This window comes from Lethenteron reissneri, chromosome 21, assembly GCF_015708825.2.
Source record: "Lethenteron reissneri isolate LAM-NWPU_2019-01 chromosome 21, ASM1570882v1, whole genome shotgun sequence".
NCBI classification, from domain to species: Eukaryota; Metazoa; Chordata; class Hyperoartia; order Petromyzontiformes; family Petromyzontidae; genus Lethenteron; species Lethenteron reissneri.
In genome coordinates this window covers 8,717,453-8,727,755 of record NC_083799.1, presented here as the reverse complement: position 1 = coordinate 8,727,755, position 10,303 = coordinate 8,717,453, and the positions used below count along the sequence as shown (strand labels likewise).

General features: G+C 48.9%; 1 pseudogene; it reads left to right on the top strand.

Moving 5' to 3' along the window:
- Positions 1 to 89: 89 nt before the first annotated feature.
- Positions 90 to 10,258, top strand: LOC133345180 (ras-related protein Rab-5C-like; annotated as a pseudogene).
- The last annotated feature ends 45 nt before the right edge of the window (positions 10,259 to 10,303 follow it).

Here is a 10,303-nt window from a genome sequence, read left to right as displayed (position 1 = left end):
CCCACGTCAAGCCGTCTGGCGTGGGTGTGCCTGTGATGCGCAATGTGCAAAAGTCCTATTTGTGCTTTTACAATACACTGTGACCTCACCGTTCAAAGTGCAACGCCGCTCGCTATTCGGTATAAGGAAGCCATTCTCGGAAACCACGCAGGGACCAGCCCAACAGAGCCAGCGGTGTATATGTGGTGCATGCTCGTGTTTTATTATTTTCCGCTCGTGTTTCTCTTCTCGATCAACCCTTCTTGGAGACCCTTCCCACGTGAGCTGTGTTTTGTGCCTGTCTCTTTTGCTCGCCGTGGACCCCCGTGTTGGCTGGGCAGGAGCCGGTGCCCTTTCTTCACCCAGCTGCTCGTGTGCGCTGGAGCGTGCGAGTCACCCTCTGCCGTGCCGTGGCACCGGGTTATTAATGCCGTGCAGGGCTGCGCTGGGCAGGCACTCAAACAAGGAAGTTCTCAGTTCCTGTCTGTTTTAAATATAAGTTTTGAAACAACGTATTTAAGTAACTTCGTTTCGACTAACCAGCAACTTTCGTGCGTCAAAAAAGACATCGTCTCCATGTAATTGTTTGGGCGTTTAATTTCTGCTCAAGTAATTAATTGGCCATGGATGGTGTCCAGGGCCAAGTGAATTGTGTAATGGTGTTGTGACTGTACGCGACCTGCTGTACAAACTGCTTTGGACTATTTTAAGGTGTGCCAATGTTTGGGAATTTTATATTGACAGTTTGACTTAGCGTGCGGTCATGTCATGTACACGTTGTGTTTCTGTGTAATTGGGGAACATTTGCGTTTCCAGAGAAATGTTGAAAAGTGTGCAATTCTCTTTTTCTCTTCTCCCTTGCAGCTGTGAACGGAGGCCGCTTGGTCCATTGGCCACAACCTCCGTCTAATGCTGTCCCGTACGAGAAGTTGGTATTGCGTTCGTTGCAGTATTTTCTTTCCAATTTACTCAAAAATCTTCAGTCTAGCAACCTTAAATCCATATTCAGTCCACACATTTTCAGTAGGCATCCTTTGCATTTGTAGCCTTTAACTATCGTCATTGCTTTTGGTGAAAGTCTGTTAAATGTCAACTGCATAGGATTTCGCCGTTGTGCTGCATCGCAGCTCTCTCTTGTTGTACCGTGCGATGTTAAAAATGATGTCCGATGTTTCGCGACACATGCTGGGAGCTTCTTTAAGAAATGAACAATCTCCCAACACGTGAAGTGAAAACATCGGACTCCCTACCGAACACACGGTTCAAATTCATCACAGAGCTATCAAAAGTCTGTTTGATGGAATCCTTGTGTGGAATTACCCCACTATTATAATGTCAGTTTAACACGAAGGCTTTCGCGACAAATATCATCCAAAATACAGATTTTTTTTTGGGTTAGATCGCGTAAATATAAATATGTCGTTAAACACGCCACCACCCGACACAGCCAATTATCAAGGGATTTGTCACGTAAACAGAACATGCCAATTCGGTACTAGTACAGCACACCGGTGTGTTGGAGAGCGAATCCACAACGTTTACGAGTACGACGTTTCACAGTATTGTTTAAATGAATGCCTATACGTCAATGGGGATTACCTGTGAACAGACAATAACAGGCGCTGTGATTTTAGTGCAGGTAAATGACAAGGGGTGCAAGAACAATGTGCATGCATAATGTACGTTTATTACCATTTCCATAAGCCAAAACGGCAATGGATAACCCATAGTCATGTTCATGCATTTATTACTCCCTCCCCTCCTCCCACTTCGGTTGTTATTACTGGCGAAAAGTCGTACTCAGATTGTAAACGTTGTGGATTTGCTATCCAACATACCGTTGTGCTGTACTAATAAGGAATTGGCATATTCTGTTTACGTGACAACCCTTACTAATTGGGTGTGTCAGGTGGTGGCGGGTTTAACGACACATTTTTATTGATGCGATCTAACCCAAAAAACCTATATTATGTATTGTAATGCCACTCTTCGCCAGATTTATTTTATTTCACAATTTAAATGCTGTATATGGCCAGCTACACTGTGAACTAGGTCACAAACACGTAGTTATTTCTCTATTTCAGCTATCGCTTTAATAATTAAATTCAGCATTAACCCTCTCTTGCTCATTCTTGGCTAATTATGTAAGGAGACTTTAACGCGTTTGTTGCAGGTAGAAGCTCCCACTCGCTGAAGCCATGGGCCAGAAGAGGACCAACGTCTCGTTGAGGCACCAGATGTCCTCGAGCCTTCGGGGTCGCCAGCTGACCCCCCAACCAGCCTCGACCAGAAGGGCCCTGCAGTTCAAGCTGGTTCTGCTGGGGCGCGAGCAGGTGGGCAAGTCGAGCCTGGTGGTGCGCTACGTCCTGGATCAGTTCACCGACAATCTCCAGAGCACCATCGGTGGTGAGTGCCGGCCGTGTGAGGTTGCTGTGGAGATGGAGTCTGCCTCAATGGCCCGCGATCACAAATCCCTATTTAACTCCATCAAAAAAGTAACCTGCAGCACCACACCTATTACCATCATTAGGGTAAAAAACGGTGATCCAATCTCCGACCCCCAGGAACAGGTTTGCAGATTTGCTGAGTATTTCTGTGAAGTCCTGGGGGAGGGGAAATCCCTCGACATGGGAAACATCGTGGGACAAAGTGGGGATGATCCTGCGGAGGCTGCGGTGCCCCAAATATTTGAAGAAGTCACCCCCTGTGAGTGACTGGTTGAGGTGCCATCTGTTGAGGAAGTACTGAAGGCGATCCAGAGTCTGAGACCAAGAAAGGCACCAGGCAGAGATGATCTCCCAAGCGAAATACTGAGGGAGGGTGTCGTTTGTGCACAGACTGCCCTACATGACATCATAACAACAGTCTGGACGAGTTCCGTAGGACTGGAAGGATGCCCTGGTGGTCCCCCTCTTTAAGAAGGGGGACCGCACATACTGTAACAACTACAGGGGCATCTCACTCCTCAGTGTGCTGGGAAAGGTCCTGGCAAGAATTATTCAACATCGCCATGCTAGGCACGCTGAGGAGAGGCTTGCGGAGCCTCAATGTGGTTTCAGGAAAGGGCGGTCCTGCACGGATGCCATATTTTCTGTCCGTCTGCTACAGCAGAGGTATAAGGAATTCCAACTAGACCTACATCTCTGTTCTATTGACCTGGTCAAGGTCTATGACACCATCAGTAGGCCTGGGCTCTGGGTTGTTCTTCATGCTTTCGGAGTCCTTGACCCTCTGCTCATAATCATTAAGGACCTTCATGATGGTGAGCGGGCCCAGGTAAAACTACGTGGCCGGGAGTCGGAGCTATTCGCTGTACAGCTTGGGGTGCGACAGGGATATCCTCTGGTTACCACATTATTTAACATCTATTTTGACCACGTAGTTTGTGAGACATTCAATAGCTGTACCGGAGGAATTTCCATCTGGTACAGATATAATGGGAGGCTGAGCGATGCCTGAGTGCGATCAAGGGATGGCTCCCTATTGCTCAACCATGTTATGTATTGGAGGCGCTGCTGCTAAACCTGGAGCTTACCACTAAGAGGTGGGGCCTTACCATCAGCCCCACCAAAACTAAACACCTGCCAGGGTATTTTGTACCATCGGACACTCCACCCCCACAACTCCCAATTGGTGATGGCGCAGTTGTGGAGAGAGTTTAGAGTTGCCCATATCTGGGCAATGTGCTTATGACCGGCTCCGGTTTAACAGCAGAGGTCTCACTCTGAATCATTCGAGCGGCATTATCTTTTCATCGGTTGCCTAACGCTGTGTGGAAGCTACCTGGTATGTCGCTCCGCACAAAGCTTCAGGTCTTCTCGACCACAGTCATTCCCTCCCTTCTCTACGCTTGCGAAACGTGGACCTCCCTAATGGTACATCTTCGCTGGTTAGAAACATTTAGGCTGGCCTGCCTACAATCCATCCTGGGTTTAACCAGGCTGGATTGTGTGAGGAGCTCACAAATTCTTGAAAGATCTGGACAAAGTCCCATCAGTGAGCACCTCCGGCAGGCAAGGCTGCGTTAGCTGGGCCATGTAGCCCGCATGCCAAGTCACCGCATGCCTAAACAGCTTTTGTTTGGCCGGATCGAGGGGGCTAAACGGGCACGGTACGAGCTAGAGAAGAGATGGAGTGATGTGGTACAGGAGGATGTGGAGCTGAGTGGACTTGCCGATGACTGGTACCAGCGGTGTCAAGATAGGCCTCTGTGGAGGAGGCTCGTGAAGGACGCTACTGGGCAGTTGGAGGCAGTCGCCCTCCAACAACAATGGAGGGACAGTGAAGCGACGCCCACAACAACTGAGCAGAACGCCGGGTGGCTAACGCACAGCAAGTTGGCACAGTAGGGGCACAGGTGGTGCATCAGCCAGTCATCTCAGTCAGTCGACAAGTGGCACCATCTGGGTCTGCCCCGTGACCTCCTGCCAGCGGGCGTTCGACACTTCACATGGCCTCAAGGTGCACATAGCCTGGCACAAGCATCTTGGTGATGTCACCGCCACTTAGTGGCGAATGGCGGTTGTTGTTGTGTTGTGGGAGCGGTAGTGTAATGATTAGCGCATTGCGCTAGGAAACCGGCAACCCAAGTTATATTCCCGCTTATGGCGATTATCTGAATCGGTCCTGGGCCTCATCTAAATCCACTGGGCCTCAAATGAGTACCTGGTGCAATGTGTAAACATTGCCACTGTAGAGACAAAGGCAGTTGGGTGTGGTGCTGGGTACCCACCCCTCATGTGCAATGCCAGCCTTCATAGGTGCTTGCTAACCCCACTTGCCTCAACAGTCTGTCAAGCCTATATGGGGGATATTTGTCTTTGTATCCCACCGAATCCACATTTTATGTTGAGCAATACCATAACAGTTATTGCACTGCATGATGAATTCAGCAACCCGAATTTGTTTCCGGCCAATGACAAGGAGAGGAAGAAGAATAACAGCATGTATAGTAGAGATTTTCATCATAAAATATGAAGGTGTTTTACATCAATGACAATGGGGGTGAGGGGGAGAAGTGGCTTCCTGAAAGCTGAATGATGTTAAGCAGGACTTGAAGGTGCCAGCCAAACCAGACTCCCAAGGCTAAGATCAGTTGTGATTATCTGAACTGGTCCTGGGGATTCCCCAAGGCTGAGTTAGCCTTTGATAAGTGACTGATTCAGTGCTTAAACATCAGTTGGGGAGACAAGAGGTGACACGCGCACGCTCAAATCAGTCACACCACCCCACGCTGCAGCCCTGCGCTCACGCTCACGCCGGGCACACCGTCTCTTCACTCAGACGCGCCACACACAGATCACAGACGCTACGCCGAGGTTCTGCCCCACACACACAGAAATCACGCTACACCGATATTCTGTACTAGAGTTTATTAATGGCGCCAATACGCATTACCCGGAGGAGGAATATTTCGCGAGGAGAGCCTCGCGTCACTCTGCCCATGAACCCAGCTACTCAAACGTCCTACCACGTACCTTGAAGCTAGACTTGCGGCGTCCCACGGACGCTGAGAGAGTCGGAGAGAGAAGACTTGCCCAATCACTGTCTCGCAGGAGCACTCGCTGGAATCACATGGATGCTGTGAGCGGCTTGAAGAGGCAGGATGGCAGGCAAGGAGTAAGTCGTGACGGCCCGGAGGTTTTAGACAACTGCCCCAATCGTCCCGGGGCTCCGACCTTTATACTCTCTCGGCCGCTCCGCCCACCCGTTGTTTTCCCGTGCCCAGTCATCCTAGCTTTCGGTCTTGCTCTTTATTTCTAGCCTTCGGGTCCGCTCTCTTTGCCTCCCACACATTGTTCTCCCGTGCCCAGTAGTTCGCGTCTTAGGGTCTGCTCTTGATGCCTAATATTCCACCCTCCATCCTCCCCCCAATGCTGTGCGTAACTCATTGCGTTTGGCCCAGGGAACCTTTTCTTTTTGCGCCCGTACAATTTTAAGCCAATTTAGGGGCACCGCAATGTAACCTGTCCTGTGGGGGTCGGCAAATCTCCTGGCACCGGGAAACCGTGGGACTCTCCCCCTAGGGACCCTTCGGATTAAAACCTGATGTGCCAGGCAACCCCCGCCAGGACACTACGTGGGTGCGCTGCGTGCGGGTATGTGTTAAGTGCGGGGGCCGAGAGGGAGTCGCAGCGCTTGCGGAGTTGCTCTGCGGTCGTGGCACAACAAATTATAAATGCCATTAATTGTTTTATGTTTATAAATAGAAAAATACAAACGTTGTCAGTGGTTGTGTCCTCTCGTACGCGGCATGGCAGCCTGCCTTCCAGAGCCAGACGGTGTGTCTGGACTCAGCCCTCGTGAAGTTCGAGATCTGGGACACCGCCGGGCAGGAGAAGTACCACTTGCCTGACGCCCATGTACTACCGCGGTGCGCAGGCAGCCATCATTGTCTACGACATCACGGACGAGGTGAGTGTCCGCCTCTGGGGGGCATAGCTATCATCGTGGTGATGCCGGGCGCTTGTGTGATGGTTGTCACAGCCTGCCTGGGTGGGCGGAGGGGTCAGCCGCCCCTGCTTCAAGGCTCAATTCTCCCGTCTAAATTCGAAGTCAAAGACAATTTCGGTGCAATGTTGAACACCAGCAGTAGTTTTTTTTTCTTCAGCCTTTCCTCATGTACAGAGGAGGCGAGGGACAGAGCAGAATACATAATAAGACAATAGCAGATCAGATCGATACCCATTCTGTTTAATTATAATTATGGGCGACGGGTGGCCAGTGACAACAGGGCTTAACCCCATCGAATCTATTAATATTGTTGCATTCAAACACAGCCAATACTGCAAAACCTCTGGAGGCCAGACTTGGTGAGACAGCACAAGGTCACCAGCAGGAGAGCACGTGGCAGGCTGACGCAAACTGGTGAACGTCATGGACCAGCGATATCAGATCGTGCTCATTAAAAGACTAATGTGAAAGGGGAATGTTAAAGTTACATTTTCATGAGTTATGGAGGAGATAAAAAAAGGAGTGGAACTGACAAAATGTGTTTTTAATCATTAATAATTTGGATTATTCAGATGGTAGAGTGCCCAATGGTGTAGTTATTGAGCGTACAGGCAGTACAACTGCACCGAAGCCCACGGGTGGGCCAGAGAGGCCCATGCACGGGGCTACGACGAAAGGGGAAATTGGACGAGGAGGCCCCACTTGTATGTATGTTTGTTGAACTTCTTTAGCACCGTGCATCGCCAACCGTGATAATCAGAGGTATGGGAAAACGTTATTCCTTACCCCGGGGTCAATTACTACACCAAGATCAATTACGCCACTGAGAAATGTGTAAAATGAGTTCTCCAATACATCCGGTAGGTGGTTCTTCAAAGATGCTACCATTTTGATGAGGATAAATGTCAAGGTAGACTTCTATTGTACCCATTTTAATATCCATACTTGAACTATCAAACTCACGTATCACTTTATCATCCTCCCCCTCCTTGCACCTCTCACTCCACCCTCTCTCCTCCCTTATACCCCACCGTGTATCATCCCAACGCCTCACTTCTCTGAACCAACTCTCCTCTTCAATGGGCATCGTACTGCTGCACCAATAATGATGCTTCGACTTCTTGGCTCATGCTGTGTTTATGTATTGGAATGAAAAACGCTTATTTTTATGAAAATGTATGCTCGCAGCTCGCGAATACTTTGGACTTGACCAAGTCGAGCCTGGATAGTGCCTGAATGAGTAACCACCATACATAGTTTGTAAATATAGCTTGCAGGCCTATGTAGCAACATCCATTGTTGCACCGTACTTTGATGCTCCCACATCTATGCTCCCTATCTTTACCGGCCATCACTGACCAGTGTGGTGAAGTATGTTCAAATAACCTCTGACGACCAGCATAGCGTAGGGAGCCCTCATCTAGTAGTGGATTCGGGGGGGAGGGGCAGGGTCGGTGGAAGTATGGCTCCGCGCATGTTGCCGATGCTGCAGGAATCTTTCTCGAGGGCCAAGGTGTGGGTGACGGAGCTCAAGAAGCAGGTGAACACGGCGGTGGTGATTGCTCTGACCGGGAACAAGACCGACCTGCATCTGCAGAGGCGAGTGCCGTGTGAGGTGGGTTCTATTTGTGTGGAAGGCGGTGGTGCCGTGGGCTGACTGACTCTCCAACATAATTGGGGGGGGGAGGGGAAGCATGGTAGGAAAAGGATGGGGATATGCAATGCAATGCGGATTTACATAGTGACGAAATGCAACCGCAAATAAAGTCACTGTACACAAAACAGTGGGCATGTTTACTTCTTATACAGTTACAAAGTAATATAGTCAGTCATAGCCAGAGCAACAAAGGAAAGTCTTGAGTCTACACTTGAACAGGGGCAGGTAGTGAACAGCACAGATGACCGGGGGAAAGGGAGCTTTATGGGGGGCGGGTGGGGGATAAATGTGGGGGTATAGCCAGGAATGAGGCAAAGTTGACACTGCACATTTTATAGGGAAAATAAGCACCGTACCCACGATGTGGATGAACCAAAGTCGAAGGGAAAGGACACAATGCAGCTCTGTTGACGTGTTAAGGGCGTGGGCTCAATTCCTTGGTTCGTATCACAAGTGTTTTTTTTAGTAACACTGTTTTCAACCTACGTAAACTATAGTACATTATTTCATGTGTTATGATGAGTTATACCTGAATCAGTCTTGGGCCCGCCCTTCACCAACCCACACTAACCAGCGTGGTGAAGTATGGTCAAACAGCCCCCATTGACTGACACGTTGTGGGGAGGCCTTCATCCGGCAGTGAATGGACAAACACTGGGCTTTTTTGTATCGATAGTACACTTTTCATGTACCGTATTATGGCGTATGCTTTAACAATAGATGTAATTTTAATAATGTATATTTTTATTGTTTAAATTAAGTCAATGTATTCTAGATTTGAAGTTTTCGTGACTGCAAGAATCCATACTCCTTGGTTTTTATTTCAGCAACAGTCTTCGCTGTGTTTATCAGGTGGGGACAAACACAGCGAATTCTAGATTTGAAGCTTTCGTGACTGCAAGGATTCAGACTCTTAGGTTTTTCGGTAAAGTCACGTAAAAAAACCTAAGAGTATGAATCCTTGCAGTCACGAAAGCTTCAAATCTAGAATTCGCTGTGTTTGTCCCCACCTGATGACGGACGCTTGTGTTGCGCCCGAAACGTCGTGATTTAATTTAGTTGTTTTTTCATTTAGATTTTTACCTACGTGACTTTACCGAATAAAACCAAGGAGTAAGTCAATGTGCTTCATCCTCCTTTATAATGGAGATGGGGTGTGGAATCACGCGCATTGCCCCCTTCCCTAACTTCTCGTCTTGCCAAGTGTGGAGGCACAATAGCAGATTCAGAATCTTTAGACTGGAGTAAACTGATGAGCTCTCTTTGCCTATTGTTCTGCTGGTCGCCTGGCTGCCTCATCCATTGCCCGTCGTGTCGCCCCTCTCAGGACGCCAAGACTTACGCGAAAGAGAACAGACTCATGTTTTTTGAGACGTCAGCCAAGACAGGAAACAACGTAGAGGAGGTCTTCCTTACTTTAGGTGAGTACTTGGAGCTGACGTGCCACAAACTGGCTATGGCTTCATGGTATTAGTTTGTGTTTGTTTCATTCAATGTCTGTGAAATCGGTAGATCTGCTGAGACGATGTTGAGGCCATGTGTTGTGTAAAGACTACGTGATGGATGCAGACAGGGTGATTCTGTGGAGGATGTCGGTCTTGCAGCTACCCGCCATTCGGCTGGCTTGCAACCAAACACAATTGTTGGTGCCAATTGTCGTCTCGGTCCCAGCTGGACCAACTCTCAATGTACCCGTGTAATTTACCTGTTGACAGCAGTGCAATGCTTGTGAAGATGTGAATCTGAGACATTGGATTTGACAATAAGAGGAGTGTCTGTATTTTGAGTGAGGATGAGCAGCAGTGTGAGAGCAACTCACTTTATTGACACGCTTGGTGTCTTGTGAGCTCGCATTCTTTATTTTCTCCCGTAGCCAAGAAGCTGGCGGAGAACAGCGAGGGGACGGCCAGTGGAAGCGCGAGCCGAGACCATTTGCATCGACCACCCTCCAGAGGGGGAGAACACGAGGAAGGCCTGTTGCGTATGAAGACGAAGCATTATCTGTTCTGCTTTGTACGTGGAACGCTGTACTTATACATTATCATTGTAAGACTCGTCTGGTATGCGCTGTCAGAATGTTTAGTAAGAATGCTATATAGCTCGCGATTTCTGTGGGGTGTTGTTGCTTGGCGGCTCGTACCGCCTCGAAGCTCATTTGGCCAACACTGTGGGTGAATCTGGATGGACGAGTTCAGTTTGTCTTGTTGGCCCAGC